The sequence below is a fragment of the Jaculus jaculus genome, chromosome 4 (assembly GCF_020740685.1).
Source record: "Jaculus jaculus isolate mJacJac1 chromosome 4, mJacJac1.mat.Y.cur, whole genome shotgun sequence".
NCBI lineage: Eukaryota > Metazoa > Chordata > Mammalia > Rodentia > Dipodidae > Jaculus > Jaculus jaculus.
Window position 1 is genome coordinate 11,441,285 of NC_059105.1, and position 16,849 is coordinate 11,458,133.

Consider the following 16,849-nt stretch of genomic DNA (forward strand, 5'->3'; position numbering starts at 1 on the left):
AACATCAGCTTGTTTCAAATTCTGGGACTCCTTACCTCACTCATCTGTCTTCTCTTCTCTGAAAAGTTTCCACAAGGCCGTAAGTTTTTCATACTTGACTGGCTCCCCGTGACTTCTGCAGAGAGGAGCCGGAAAGAAGGGAGTATGCTTATCCTTTCGTGAAGCTCTGGGGGAGAGCAAACAGGAAGTCTTGAGAATCTGCTGTCTCCATACTGCGCTTTATTCTCTTAAATGGATGCTTTAGGGAGTGACCCCTATAGTTAAGTAAGCTATCTCTAGCAATTAGTCCTATAAAGCTGCCTGTGGTGGCTCACATCTCTAATACAGCATTTAAAAGAATGAGGTAGGAGGATTTCCCAGAGTTCAAAGCCAACCTGAGCTACAGAATTAGGTTTCAGTCCAGCCTGGGATACAGTGAGATCCTGCCTGAAAAACCCAAACAAACTAACAAAAATATTCTGTAGTAAAATGTATTCCAAAGGCCTAAACAAAAGCCAGCTTTTTTTTTTCATTTTCCTCTGAATTGTCACATATGTGTATATATATATATATATATATATATATATATATATATATATGTAGATATATATATATATATATATCTTGAGAAAGATTTTGAACAGAGGCTAGAATGGCTAATCCTGTCAGTATGTATCTTCAGCTATGCAAACATAAACAGTGTTTGTTCACTTGTACTGTGAACAGGTCACCTAGTTGGGCTTTTGTCTTTCAATTTTGTACTTTTAAATCATGAGCACTGGTTGTTTCACTTTTCCAAAATGACAAGAATTATATAAGAGTTTTTGATAGCAACACAAACACACACATGTCGAGGTTGCCAACATTGTATTCATTCTTTTTGGGGAAGGCAATGGCTGCACCACTCATTGATCTTGACAGCATGCATTGGTGGCCTGGATATCTCTCAATCAGAAGGAACCTGTGTGGTGCAGAACGGTCTGTGTGCCCTAGGAGAATCTGGTTTATGATCAGTCATTATTCTTACACTCAGTTTTCCACCTGCATCTCAGGGGATTGAACCCAGGACATTATGTATACTAGGCAAGTGCTCTTCCACTGAGCTACATGCCCAGCCCCCAGCAGCTTTATTGCACCTTTCAGTGCTCAAGTACTTAACCAAACTAAAGCTAGGAATGAACCTTTTGAGGTCACAGCTATGTAAGGTGGAATCAGGAGTCATTCCATGGCAGGTGGGTCCCATTGGCAAAGATTTGAGGGAGAGATATTCACCATTCTCTATACATTTAAGGACTCAAGCCAAGAGATTGTGTCAACCCCTACCATGCCAAAAGATCCAAAGAGCACAGGGGAAAGATGCTGAATGTCTTTTCCAAGAACATTTACAAAAGCATTGCTAAAGGAGGGGGAAAAAGTCAAAGACCTTAATGAAAAATGCAGGTGCAGTTCTATTAGATCTTGCAGACAACTGGACAGGTAGTTCCTCTGAGATGGTGAGGTGTTTCTTTCTCTGTGTGGAGAGCAATCCTGTGGGAGGTTTGCTTAATAGGACAAAACATCATCTCCTTATTGTAATTTTCCTGAAGGTTGATGCTGGGAAGCTATTCAAAATTAAAAATCTTTAAATGAGGATACCTCCTATGAGGCTGGCCAGAAAGTATTTTTGTTAATTCAGAAATTACATATGTGCACAGCCCTGCCTCACTATCTTGCCAGACTTTGAAGTTCACTAATGCAAAATCATTAGAATAGTTTACCTTTGATTAACAAGCCCTTTCTTCATAACAGTAAAAATTAATAATATAGGCCAAATTTCTGGGTGAATATAGCAGCCATCAACTCTTTCACAGCTCCCCAAAGCATATTTATATATACACAATTATATTTTAATTGCATTTGGTTCCATCATTTTATTAAATTAAATTCCTCAAGGATCATTATCGGCAATGATGTCTCATTCTATAAGGCATACCTAGAATAAATGGTTGTTGGCATTAGGCACTTGGAGGCCACACACTTTAGTGGGTCTAGATCTTTGTTATGTCTCACGAGGTTCCTTCTCTCATGAATACTGTGTTTAAAAGCTAAATCAAACACAAATTCTCCTGGAGTGCTTACCATGGTGGAGACTTCAATCATTCAAGATGGAGTACTAGTAGAAACCAAAAAGAAAGAAAACTCCAGGTAGAAAGTGGCTTTGCTTTAAAGTTATTGGCTGATTGATGGATTGGAGGTGTTCCACTCGGCCTTCTTCCCTTGAGTGAGATCAAACTATGTGAGGATCTGCACAGGGAGGAATGGCTTTAGGGGGACTTTGATCTTTCCATTGTAGAAGATGGCCTGTGCTCTCTCATGGGTACGCGAGCCATCCCAACCCAACTGTAGCCATGGGCATCTCCAGAAGCTCATAGGAGCCTTTCCCACACTTGGTTGCTGATAAGATGATTGAGGGATGGAAGCTTTATAGCTGTGGCCAAAAGGGCTTGGGTGAAGTGATCCTCATCCTTCCCCAGCTAGCTGAGGGCAAGAGACCTTCAGGAGCAAAGCGGACCCTGCGACCTCTGGAGTAGTGTGAGGACACCCACTGGGTTGCACCAGGTTCCCTAAGGACTCCTAATGAGATGTCACCCCTACCCCAGGAAGGGGGCTCAGGAGGTGGGAGCACTTAGTCACAATCCAGTAAAGCCAGAGGGAAAAGTTCTTGGGAGCAACTCCCAGAGTGCCTATAAACCTTCATTACAACAAATTGAGACTTCACTTCCTGCATCTCCCACCCTGTAGCAGCTCTTCTGCCTTTTGTTTTGGAAACAGTCCTGATGTTTATGAAAAATGAATAAGCAATCTGCTGGGTGGTTTGTTTTCTTGATGGTTTTTCTTTCAGTTTACTTTGACTGAAGTAGACCATCTCAGGCAAATGAATACAGGATGTGTTCCTGGGAGAGAAGTATAAAGCAAACAAGGGTTTCTGGCCAACAAAAAGAACTGTGAATATTTCCCCTCAAAATGTTGATGGCAGCCAGCTTTGATATCATCCAGTAATTTTTGTCGGGCACCGCCTCCACCCAGCCTCCTGGGCTTGCTGTTCAGACTATGAGATTGTAGGACTCTCCGAGACTGCTTGTCTAAAGCCTTTCACCTGACCCCTGTGCGTGGTTTTTGCCACTATCTCTGAATGGCACCCACAGGCAGAGCTGCTGCTTCTTTTCTTCTTCTTTTTTAAATTTTATTTTGATTTGCCTGTGACACTGTTCTAGATTCTTCACAATGGGGGATTCTGGTCAGCTCCCTCCAGGCAGTGAGGCGTTCTGGTTACAAGCCTCTATAGCACTCTGAGTTTGGAGCCATTCAAATATTCAACAGAGTGAACAAGTCATTATTCAAACCTAGCTAATCCCTAAGGGCTTTCTGGTTCTAAAACTCTATGAACTTAAGTATAGCCATAGCCATGATCTTTGAGTGCAGAGGTTTGTCTTCTGGCACATTTAGAAATGGGCTTTAAGGACAATTACATGAGCAGAAGAGAAAAAAAAAAAAAACTTAAGATGTTTCAGTATGAGTATTTAAATAAGACCTGGTTTCTACTTCCCTTCCATCCCTCCCTCATGATCACCCATACATGCTGCCAAGTCAGGGTAGTTCTCCATCCCGGGAGTTTTTACCTTGTAAACCACACCTTCACTTCTGGCATTTGACAGCATGTAGGAATACTTGGTTTTTCCTACAACAAATGAGTAAAGAACCCAGATTTGCCAACTATCCTACAATGGACAGAACGTACAACGAAAGATCTTCTAGTCCACAACGTTATTAGTGCCAAGACCGAGAAAGTGTTCTGGCCTGAAAGATAGGTACAAACACCTCGCAGAGGGGCTCCCTTCTCAGGGCTCCCTGGCTGCCTGTTGTCTCCCCGAGCTGGCTGATGCCCGGCGCAGCTCCTTGTTTGCCTCGCTGTGCTCCTCTTTGCTCACAGCATCGTGCTCTTCTTGCTGGTCTCGGACAGCCATACAGAGCCATTTGGGACCTCTCTCGAACCCTTTCCCAGTTGCTTTGCCATCAGATGAACTGGTACTTCTTGTTAGACTGGCATTGTTCTTAAGGAAATCGTTGGACCCAAACCACACCACCAATAAAGTGGCATTACGCTTTGTCATAATGCCTTCAGACAGCATGTCATAGTGGTCATTCAATATCTGCTTGTTGATGAACATGCATATTTACCATGAAAACAAGCCAGTTCGCTCTTTTTGTCAAGTAGTAATTAAATCGATAAATTCGAAATAAGCAAAAGAGAAAATCACTAAGGACAAGAGGCACGCTGTCTCACTACTCAACTGGTAGTTCCCATTCTCCCTCTGCCATCTTTCAATGAGACGAATTATGCTCTTTGAGTGGGATAATGGAGAACAGTGGGGATTCGCAGCCCCACTGGGTATAATTGCTACCTGTCTCCAGAAAGGGCTGGGAGAAGGGAGCGTCCTTAGAACTGTTGAGTCAGGTAATGTGCTCGGAGGGGTCAGGTTTTCGGGGGTCTGGAGCTTAGCTAATTTTTGTGTGATTAAGGGAGAATAAAGGCCCTCAAAATTAGGAACAGAGGTTTTGGAAGGGGCCCACGTGACGGCGGTCAGCTTTCTTAAAGTTCAGGCTTAAAAATGTAGCTGAAGGGAATACAACTGTCTGATAAGGGGGCTGTTGCATAATTATGCCTAAGGCAAGAAAGGAGCAGGAAGAAAGAAGGATATCAGGAAGTCCAATTTGGGCTAATTTGAAGGGTGTTGAAAGGCAAGGTCATAACACTGTGTGATTCTGGCCCACAGCTAGGTGTGAGGAGCCTGCCTGGAGGACAGTTTGAGATCAAAGGGACAAACACATTCCTGTTTTTAAGAATCCTGGTGGAATACTAAAAGCAAGTGAAATAGGCACAGGACCAAGGCTTTTCTGTAAGCTTGCAAAGAAAGGGGGAAAATTATTGATATTTGTAAGGCACAAATGTTTGCTGTTTCTAGTGTCTTGGAACAAAGGTTGGCAAACTGGCCCAGAGGGCAAAATCTTACGCCTTCCTGTCGTCATATTACCCATTAAGAATGACTTTTATATTTCTAAAGGGCTGAAAAGAACCAAAAGATAAACAGCATTTTATAACATTCAGACATAATATAAAATCCACACTTTGGCATGTATAAATAAAGTTTTATTGGAACAAAGCCCCAGTCATTTGTTTCGGTGGCATAGGAGGGATTTCCGACAACAAGCCTCGCTCAGTAGCTGGGCAGGTAGAATGGCTGGCAGAGTAAACAGAATGAACGCCCTCACTCTTCAGAAGGAAAGTTAGCTGCTTTGTGCTATGGAGCACTCAATCCAGAAAGGAGAGTAGACAGGAAGGAGGTTGATGATGTTGAAATGACTGGTGGGAAGCTGTTTTTCTGGAAAAGGAAGTGGCAGCTTAACACTGGTTAATTTGTATGAGACACTATTTTGTATTTTGCAAGATACCTTATTTGTTAGGTGTTCTGATTATGTAAAAAAGTTAGCAATTAGAATTTCAAATGCCTTTCTTTCTTAGAAACAGTTCTTCCCATTAACCCTTTAAAGTGGATCACACAGAAGGAAACAGTCCATTCTCCGGAGGTGGCTGTGCACCCGTTCTCTTCAAAGTCAATATTCTTGCAAACTTCGCCCTTAGATGCTAACAGCCATTTTCTTCTTATATAATCATCGTCTCTGCTCACTTATATTATTTTCTCACTGAGACGATTTCCTGTTTGCATTTGATCTCACTTAAATCGTGTTTTTCCTTACCCTAGATTAAATTGAAGGGAAATCAAAAAACTCTTGGAGTCTAAACCAACTCTTCCTAAGCATACACCTTCACACACCTCAGACAGCTTGGGATCCCATTGGGAGATTTGCCGAGATATTGTGCATCCTTAGTTGTCGGTATGTAATCCTTAGGTCCTCAAAATGTGGTGGCTGGTTGGGAGATCATTCCTTTCTTGGATAATTATAAGCCCAAGCAAGCACACAATGGACTTCATAGGAGCCAGGCTGTGGTTTTCTCATTAACAGTGCCGGCCCAGCCCCAAGCTTCTGGTTTAGTTCTGAGTGCTTATGAAATGTACATTTAAAAACATCCATTACCTTTTTCTTAAAAAAAAAAAAAAAAAGAGTAACAGTCTGGATTTTAACTTTATACTGAAAAGAACTTTACTTCCATGGAATATTGTTGCTAACACTATAATTAATAAACACACTCAATAATTATGGTTATAATTTTAAGTGAAAGTAAGTGAGTGAAGGACTCTATAAAGATCCAGCCTCTTCAGATTTCTCTACAGATCTATCGGATTTGGAGCCAGGAGTAGTACCATACTAATGATGAGAAGAAAAACAAACAAACAAACAAATAAGCAAACTAACCCACTAATTTATCTAACTTCATGGTTGACTGAACAGTGTAGCCAACTATTAGGTTATGTCTACAGTGCCTACTGTCATCATTATATATAAGTAAAAGGTTGTATTTTTTTTTAAAGGTAGATATTTCACTCTAAGAAATTAGACATTGGTTTTATTTACACACCCAGGACTGAGATCACTGGTTTTCCTAATTCCCTTTGCTTTGCTCCTACATAAATATACAGATGCTCGCCTGTGCAAAGGGAAGGCCATTCACCCACATGGACTTGAGCCTACTTCCGACTCCTTTTTCATTTCTCAGTCTTGTTTGTTACACTGAACACTGCAGCCACCTCTTGTACTCTCTGGAGAAGCCACGGGGAGATTTAAAAAACAGCTGCCTTGCTGAGAAGAGAATAATATGGGGCTAGCAAGGGTTGAAGGTGGGCATCTGAACTACCTGGGTGTCCTTCTTCTGGCAAAATTCATTACTATCTCCTCAGCATAACCATGGGAGACTCCAGAGCCCAATCTGCCATTGAAAATCAAAGACAAGATCCAGAGAAACTTTATCACAGCTTCCATTAGCCCCTTGCCAGTGTGAAGGTCTTTAAATGGTTTTTGTTTTTCTTTAAACATCATGCAAACATCATCACCGTGCTGCAGGACTAGTCTTGCGCTGAGATCCTTAGCTCTATCAGTAGTGAAATACTCCGTTTATTTACTGAGCCTTCCCCTGGCCTCCCTCTGGCTCCAACAGCCCTCCAAGATCAACACTTGAACCTGTTTTCTCATTTGCTTGCATCGTAATGCTTCCTCAATAGAAGGAGTGCAGCCACTTGTCTAAATCTGCACTGTGGTATTCGTTGGGAAGTGTCACAGACACTTGCTTCCATGGAAGAGTGCGGTACCAGGAGTGCTGTGAGAATCTGGCCTAACAGCCAGGGGAACGGCCACCAAGGAGACAGAGTTGGAAAGCAAGCCATACTGAAATCTTTCTTTCTCTGCTCTCATGCATGAACAAGCTTGAGTTTGAAGGGCTGCATTGTGGTTCTCCACAGAACCATCTTTTCTGTTTTGTAATGATAAAGCAGGAAAGCCATGTACTGAAACATCACAAAAAGACTTGGACAAATTGTGGCCATACTAAGCACTTGTTGGATGCTGCTATGGCTCTTGGGAAGAGTCCGGGGGTGGGGAGAGTGTGGAGGAAAAGAAGAAAGGTGCGTGAACCATTTTGCTCTACAATTTCCAAATGATACTCTGCGCACAGATTTCTCAGGCTGTAATGTAAAATGTAGATAAACTACATTTTCAAACAAAAAACCTTTTTGATAAAAACTATAAGATGTATGATTAAAAAAATTATTACCTAGGAACCTTTGGTCTGTGTATACAAATGTGACTTTATTTTTTTAAATACTTTTATTTATTTACTTGAGAAAGTAAGAATGGGCACACCAGGGTCTCTGGTTGCTGCCAACTCTAGACACACGTGCTACTTTGTACGCCTGGCTTTATGTGGGTGCTGGGGAATTGAGCCCAAGCCAAGAGGCTTTGCAAGCAAGCTCCTTTAACTCCTGAACCATCTCTCCAGCTCCAAACAAGACTTTAATAGATATCTTCAACTTCTAGGTGAAGGCTAACTAAGCTCCCTCCAAAAGTGTGCAGTAAGCTGGGGAGAGATCCATCCATCACAGCAAACACTGAAAGAGGGCACATTCACAATGGCTCCCTAGAGAGTCTGTGTTTGTCTACTGCAAACTGTAAATCTGTCTCCTGAATCAACTTTTTTTCTTCCCTGCCTTCCTTCCTTCCTTCTTTCCTTCCTTCCCTCCTTCTTTCCTTCCTCCCTCCCTCCCTCCCTCCCTCCCTCCCTTCCTTCCTTCCTTCCTTCCTTCCTTCGTTTTCTCCTTCTCCTTCTTCTCCTCTTTCTCTCTCTCTCTCTCTCTCTCTCTCTCTCTCTCTCTCTCTCTCTCTCTCTCTCTCTTTCTTTCTTTCTTTCTTTCTTTCTTCCTCCCCCCCACCCTTTATGTATACTGAAGCATTTTGGGCCTACTAAATGTGAGGGTAATGCAAACAGAGGTTAGTGTATTTGTCTTTAACAACACTAGAAACAGGCTGGGGTTTTTGAGTATGCAAGTGTTCTGGAACTTACTAAGGTTGCCAGTTTTTCCTTTGGAACTTGCTGAGACTCTGAAGGGCTGCGGAGGGAGTCTTTGCTTGTGTTTAAAGCCACTGAAGCTGCCCTCTGTGGGTCCTGCCGGGCTCCAGGAGGGTGTGGCTTTGGGAAACTTCCCAGATGCATTTTTCCAGTGCATTTTGGAGCTCTCATCATCTCATTTCTTCCTACTTAAAATGGAGGCAGGAGATTCTCCTTGCTTTGCCTCACACTGAAAGCTAGACCAGTGACAGAATCCTGCCCTGCTGAAGTTAAAAGGATATGTTCTGTGAGCAGGAACAACGCACAGAGAACTGTAAAGAACATGAATGGTGTTTATAGTTTTAATTTCTTACTGCAGTGCAGGAAAGGGAACTAACTCAGGCACTGATCTAAGACATGGACAAAGCAATGAAGGAAACTTCATATAGTATGTACTCCAAAGCCGGGCGTGGGACCTTATCTCAGCCTCCTCGGGAGGCAGAGTTAAGAGGATCACTGAGTTGGACTGGCTACAGAGTCAATTCCAGGTCAGTCTGGGCTAGACTGAGGTCCTGCCAAAGTAGTAAAATAACATTAATAGCGCACAATAATAATGATAATAGTACTCTTCAGAGGCGAAACCCTTAATCCTGTTGGTAATTTTTCAACGGTTTGCTTGAATTGCATCTTTTCATTACAAGAAAAAAATATTGCTTTCAAAGGAAAAAAAAAAAAAAAAGGTCTACATCAGAACACACACACATAGCTTCCATGTCACTGTTGATAGGATTCTGGAGTTCTGTTCCATGTCTGTCCATGCCTCTCTTACACACCAGGCTGTGGGGCTGTTTCTAAGTGAGGCGCTGTGCTAATGAAGCCCTCTCATACCCAGGGATTGACTCAGTGGAGTTAGATGCACTAACCTTCACACTTTAGCCAATTGTATTTAAAGAGGGTCTCCTGGGGGCTGGAGAGATGGCTTAGAGTTTAAGGTGCTTGCCTGCAAAGCTTAAGGAAGCTATTTCTCACGCAATGTCAGATGTACAAGGTGGCACATGCATCTGGAGTGTGTTTGCAGTGGCTACAGGCCCTGTTGTGTCCATTTTTCTCTCTTTCCTTCTGCTCTTTATCTCTCTTAAATAAATAAATAAATGGCTCTCCTGGAAGAGGTTGTGAGGTCCCTATCTTAAAAAAGTCCTCCTGAAACTGCTGTAGCTTTTCCAATACATTCTTTATGACTACAAAAGTCATCTTGAATTCTCAAGCACAGGTATAGTTGAAGACATCTATTGGCATTAATAGTTTAAATTTTAATAGCTCAGTTTTTTCTGCTCTGGTCTTACAGTGTATGTAGGAGTTTAAACTATCTGGCACATACAATTCAGTTTCTGGCTGATACCCCAAAATTTAAAAATAAATCTATAGTTGCTAGTTCCCAAGCTTAAAATCTCTTCTCATAAATTATGTTCCCTTCTTTCTAACCTGTATTGTGGCTTTTTAAAGAAATGTCCAAAAGATAACATTTCAAATGTGAAGCCAGCAAGAATATCATTTCATGACCACATTTTTTTGAGAACACAGCATATGGTGACCACTTGCATATGAACACGTTAAAAAGGAACTGAATGTCATTTTGTCCAAAGTCTCTCTGTCTCTTCTCTTCACTCTCCAGTTGCTTCCTTGTGCTCACCTAACACCCACATAACAAGCCAGAAATGGATAGGAAAGTGGGCTTCAGGTCAAATGGGGCAGTCCCTGGTTTACAGTGACTGTCCCTTGAACATTTTGCCTCCCTGTGATTAGCACTTCCCCACACTTCCATACAGTCTAATCAAATCGGGAAGAAAGTGGGAACCTCAGAAGTTTGTTTGCTCATTCTTCCTGTCTCACTTCCGCTTGGAACATTCTACATTATCATCCATACTCGGCATTTCTCAGCCTTTATCCATGGTTCCTTAAGCCAAGCAACATTTGGACTTGGGAAGCCTCCAAGTGACAGAGGACACATCGGTCTGTGAGAGAAGTTTTATTGACATGTTTTCTCTGTCATTGGGGCTCCGTCAGTCATGATCTCTAGCTTGTAATTTCATGTTGTACTTTTTGTTTTGTCAAATATTACTTATTTGTTTTTCCTCTCCTCTGCCTCTGTGTCTACATGCAACAAGAGCAAGAAAGATAAGTTCCTAAAAAGAGGTTCAGGGTATAAAGGTTCTGACAAAAATACTAAGGGGCTGAAGTCCTTGATGTAGAGTCACTCTGAGTTTTGTGAGTAGCTTATATGATCCTTTTAAATAATCATTAGAAAAAGTAGGTACCCTGTTCCATTTATACATGTGGTCCAGAATTGGATGGCTTAGAAGATGACTAATGGGTCTGGACCTTACTGTCTTTGGGTCATCTCTTTGAATTTGGACCCCATCATAAGTAGTCCAAAGCCTGGCCATTTGGCCCACAGAGCGACTATGCTAATACGCTTGGTCTCCGTCCAGGTCTTAGTGGACAGGTGTTCACATCATAGCTGACACTGATTGACTCCTTACTCTTTCAACTTGGAACACAGTGGCCCACTATGGAGACAGTGAGTGGGAAGGAGTCATCCATGATATATTCAGATGCCTCTGGAGGCCAAGAAATTGGAAGTCTCCGAGCTGGCACTAACCTGGCACCTTGTAAACATTGTACTTGTCTCTCAGGGGCTCCATTAGCTTGGGAGATAAAATCACAAGAATCTAATTTCAAAAGATTTCCAATAAGTCAGAATGGCTAATGCTGTTGTCTTCCGAGGTCACATGCCTCTTGTGTATTAGTGTTCCTCTTTTCATTTAGATTCTAAAATTTAGTTACCTTCTATGAAAATTGCTGTGTTTGTTTACTACCAGGTCATTTATTTACACAAATGGCTCTTTAATGGAGAATATAATAAGGCTACCTTTATGTCTTTGAGAAATAGAGACCAACCAGTATGAAAAAGTAACATAAAAAGATTCTTTCATCAATGAATTTCAAAGTGAGTGAGTGTGATGGTGAAGCTTATAATTCCAGTTCTTGAGAGCAGTGGAGGTTAGAGGGTCAGGAGTTCAAGGTTATCTTCTAAGATATAACAGTTGGAGGCCCACCTGAGCTACACAAGACCCTGCTTCAAAAACACAAAAAGAAAGCAAAAATTTCAAAGTATGAAACTAAGGCTAATTCAACCAACACACACACACATATATATTTTTCCCTGCTGTTATAAGTATATGAGTCCAGAGTAAGATATCATGAATTTATTCTCACTTAGGCCTTGGCCTGAACGGCATTATTCACATCATTGGTATTGGGGCTCCAGTTGTTTTCTGGATTCATCTATTGGCATTTTTCCTTTTTCACTCCACATATGGTTCAGATGTCCCTACAACAAGTGTCAAAGCCTCCCTCTCCTGAATTAGTCATCATGCTTTAAAAGGTCAAGACGACAACAGCCACACGGATCTATGTATTGAGACCAACAGATTCATCAATGCCTTACATCTTCTGAAAGGCTTTACAGAGGTGGGAAATCATCAGGCATCTGATAGAACGTAATGAGCAAGGCTTAGTTTTGGTCAGATCCAGGGGCAGGCTTTAAGCGTTTCTGCCTATGAATGTGAAAAGTCGAGTGTGGAAAGTAAAAGGCAGGGATGGAGACTCACTGGCTGCATCTACCTTGCTGCCATTTAGAGGCCTGGTGATTAAAACATGTTTAATTGTGGACTGAGCTAGATGCTTTGGCCGTCAGGAAGCTAAATGTTACAGCTTTGTCTCAAGGTTCCTCACCCAGCGGGACGATTAGCAGCTGTCTGAGAAACAAAGCGATCCTGAAGCCCACAGCCCAGCATTTCATTTGCCAGGCTTGGAAACTGCTGTGGGATTGACAGCTGAAGGAATAAAGCCTTCCTCCGTTTGTTCGCAGCAGTTAATCCCTCCTTTTCTCCTGGCTGTGTTAGAAGGGAAGCTTCTCCTTACATGTTCCAAATTAATTTTGGAGCGCTCTGCCAGCCACCGAGGACCTAGGTTTAGCCCAGGGGTGTCCAGCCAAGGCTTGCATAAAACAATTTCAACCAGAGTTGAAATCTAGATACTTTGCAATATAGGTAAGCCCAGCAAGAGAATTCATTTAGAGGGCGAAAAGGAAAAGAGATTTGTATAGCGTTTTTCTTGCCAGATTTCAGGTTTTCTTATCTTAAAGCAGTTGTCTCACTTACACAAATTTTTATAAATGACCCCCCAGTGGGAAGACTTGTTTTCCTGTTTGCCTCAAACTGGCATTCTGACTTAGCAGGAAGTGCATGCTCGGAGTCCTACAGTGTTTCTTTTGGCAAGTGTTGGGCTATCCCTGTCAGAACCTGCCAACAAATTTCCTAGGAAGCAGGCAGAAAGAAAACCAGCAGCTCCCAGACGAACACACAGAGGACACACTCAAGGTGTACAAAGGCTCTGGGCCTCCCTTCCTTGTCTGCGCTGGTGGACGACAGCCTTGGTTGCATGCTGAGCAGTTCCTATGGAATCATTCTAGAACAAACCCTAAGATGGTCCATGTAGGTGAGCTTGTTGGCATTAGCTCTGTTGAAAGTGAAGCAGGAACTTAATGCACTTTCTTCACTACAGAGAGCAGGGATTGGTGGTCCAGTTAAGGTACTCAGCATCATGTCCATAATAGTCACAAAAATTCCAACTTGCAAAATCTTAGATCCTCCACAGTACTTTCAGATTTATGCCCAGGGCATTTACTAAAGGTTGCATGTGGATCTTTTTAATACTGATTGTAATAATTCATGACCAGTCTTATAATCTTGTCATGACATATATATATATATATATATATATATATATATATTGCAGAAGTGGACAGGGATTAATGTATAGTCGTGGAATTATTTCAAAGTAAACACCCATACGCCTTTAATCCCTGCACTTGGGAGGCAGAGGTAGGAAGATTGTCACGAGTTTGAAGCCAGCCTGAGACTCCATAGTGAATTCCAGGTCAGCCTGGGTTAGAGTGAGACCCTGCCTCAACAAACAAAACAAACAAACCCCCAAAACACGCATCTGATCATCACACAGGCCAAGGAATAGGGCCATGGTACACTGACAAGCTTCCAGAACTTTCTCTTGTACCAATTACCTCCTCCCAACTCCAAATGTGATTCTTTTACTTTGTAAGTGAATTTGTTTGTTTTATTCTCACCTCAGCTCTATAGTTTATCTGTGTTCCATATTATGCCTAAATGGCCTTGGGGTTTCAAGCAACTACCGTGTACATAGCCAGCCCTGCACCTAACACAGCGGACTGCAGGGACTCTGACCATTCCATTTTTTCTGCTGTTCCCATGAGAAAGCACATCTTTGGCTTCCAAGTATTCTACATCTTTCCAACCGAAGGAAGGTGTATGAGTTACTATCTCTTCTTTTTGTTACAAATGACAGAGCTTAGTAAAACAGCTTAAGAGAAGAAAGGTTTATTTTGGCTCGTGCTTTCAAGGGACATTATTAGTCCATGAGATGAGGAAGGTATGGCAGCTGGGGCAGCGCCAGCTGTGGTTGTGGTAGTGCAAGGTGCCAGCCCTTTGCTTCTTAGCAGATGAGGAAGAATGAAATCAGGAGGGCACCAGAAGTAGATGTAACCTTCAAGGCCTGACCCCAGCAACCCTCTTCTGCAAGGTTGGCCACAGTACCAAAAGTTCCACAGCCTTCCAAAACACCACCACCTCCTGGAGACCAAGTGTTTGAACACATGAACTTGTGGGGAGCATTGCCTCTCAAAACTGTAACAGGAGGGGAAGAGAATGTATTCTTTCTATAGATCAGTGGTTGAGAACACGGGTCCTAGAACAGGACTTCTGTGTTCACTAATTATAAGATATAAATTGAGGCAAGTTATTCAAACTCTTTAAGCCTTGTTTTCTTCATCTATAAAATTGGATAAAATAGTGCCCTTTCCTAGGGCTTTGTGAGGTTTATATGAATTAATTCATGCAGTGGATTTAGACTCATGCTCGGTTTACACATCATGATTGCCTAGTATGTGCAGGTTTTGTGTGTATGTCATTAGAAGTATAGTGTAGAAGAAGGATCATTTACTCTTGAGTCAGGTGGACTTGGGTTCTTGAGTGTCATTTTATAGCTTTGGCTGAATTATTTAATTTTTTTTATAGGCTGGAGTTTCAATAAGTGCTTCAAAGAGCAGTGAGAGGGCTGGAGATTTGGCTTAGCGGTTAAGGTGTTTGCATGCAAAGCCATAGGATCCAGGTTCAATTCCTTAGGACACACGTTAGCCAAATGCACAAGGGGGCACATGCATCTGGAGTTCGTTTGCAGTGGCTGGAGGCCCTGGAGCACCCATTCATTCACTCTTTCTCTTTCTCTGCCTCTCTCTCTCCCTCTTTCTCTGTCAAATAAATAAGTTAATTAATTTTTTAAAAAGCAGTGAGAATTGGAAGACAGTGAGTGTGCAGATGCCTTGCAGTGGAGACCAATAGCATCCTTTTTGCTCATTTACATTTTTCTGCTTCGCTCTGGTCCACTTTGCCTACATCTCAAAACTGCTTAAGCTGCTAATTATTGTACAATGAGGACCAAGGTAAGGCTTTTCTAAAAAGAAAGCTCAAACAAGCCTTTCGGAGAACCCCACTTTCTTTTCCAATTGTACTTGCACATAAGCCCAGCTGAATCATTAGGCCCAGTGTTTGGTGACCCTGTCGAGTCCACCCACTCTGGGAGGAGCTGCGGCCATGGTGGTGTCCCCGTGCAGCTGCATGGCCTCTGCTGCTGGCGCTGACATACTCCACTTTCTCACATACAAGTGATGTTCTGCTCACCGTCTATGGCCAGGAACCAAAAGGAACCTGGACACCATCCTAATAACTTCAAGCCACAGGTCAATCTTCTCTTGGCTGCAGCACACCACACTTCATTTTAGTTCAGTGTCATCTGAATATCAATGCCTCTTTTGCTAAATGGCTCCACTTCGCCTGAATGGCCACCTGTTGTATCCCTAAATGTGCATCAGTGGATTATGTCTTGCTCCAGTCACATCCAGTTGGTGGTGATCAGGGAAGAGTTGATGTGGGGCTTCCAGGGTGAGCCTAGGTAGGTAATCAACAGTCCACTGCAGATTGCAGATGACAGGGAACGGAGAGGCACTTGGGAGATGTATAGTCATGGATCAAGTCTAGAACATAAGTAATGACTTCAACCAGATTTCATGGCCCAAGCCCAGTTATATGATCCACCCCAATACAGAGGAGTCTAGAAATGTGTTCTTTGCTGGGCAGCCCCATCCCAGGCATAGCTACTTAGGAAAAGAGAGCCCACATCTCTGGACAATAGCTAATGGGGCCTATCCTGACACCTTGCACTTCTATAGATAAGCACTTTGCATAAAAGTTAAGAATAGGTTCATATCCTGCTGTTTAAAGTTTTATTGAGAGCTGTCTGTAAAGAGCTTGTTAAAATAATCTGTTGTCTGTCACTCTGGGGCAAAAAAAAAAAAAAAATGCAATGATATGCCATCACATTTATCTATGGGACTGGGGGAAGGAGACCTTATAAAGTTTTGGTTTCACATTAAGCCAACAATAAAAGCCAAGTTAAATCCTAGCAGAGTCTTATGCAAATCATTTAGGTGAAGCATTATTCAGCTCCAAAATCAGACTCTACTTTATCTGTCGTGTGTATGTGTAGCAGGTGTTATGGATGTGTGCTGTATGCGTGCGTGTGCGTGTGTGTGCCAGAGGAGGGCACCGCATGTCCCATCTGTCGCCAAGTTACAGTCTCCTCCCTAATGCCGTCTTCATGGTCTCTGCTCCCCACAAGAATGGAGTTACCGGTGTACAAGGCCATGGTCTGCTGTTTATGAATTTGCTGGGATTCAAATTCAGGGGTCTCAGACCCTTGGGGTTGCACAAAAAGTGTTCTTAACCACTGAGCTATTTTTCTGCCACCCCCCCCCCCCGCCCAAGTCATTCTTCCAACCATGGAAGAATGGATCAATTTTTGCCTTCAGTAAACTTCATTTTACATTGGCTTGTTTTATTTAATTTGTTTAAAGTACATGCAGTCCTGATCTTGAATATCACAGTGTGGAAGAGGTGCCATCCTCCTATGCTGGGAGGTACAAGATTAAGTCATATGGACCTACACATAATGTCAATAACCATTTAATTCAGTCTTCCAAAGATTCTTTCAAAGATTCCAAAGATTAAAAATTTAGTTGTATTTTTAACAAATAGAAAAAAAAAATGTGTATTGATTTGGGAATAATGAAGTTTTCTTTTGGACCTTTTGCTTAGTTTTGTTGTTGTTGCTGCTGTTTGT

General features: G+C 42.3%; 1 protein-coding gene across 2 annotated transcripts in view; it reads left to right on the forward strand.

Moving 5' to 3' along the window:
• The window catches only part of Epha4 (EPH receptor A4), a 155,738-nt gene that overhangs the window by 94,032 nt on the left and 44,857 nt on the right, over positions 1–16,849 (forward strand). The gene's annotated exons all lie outside the window — the stretch shown is intronic.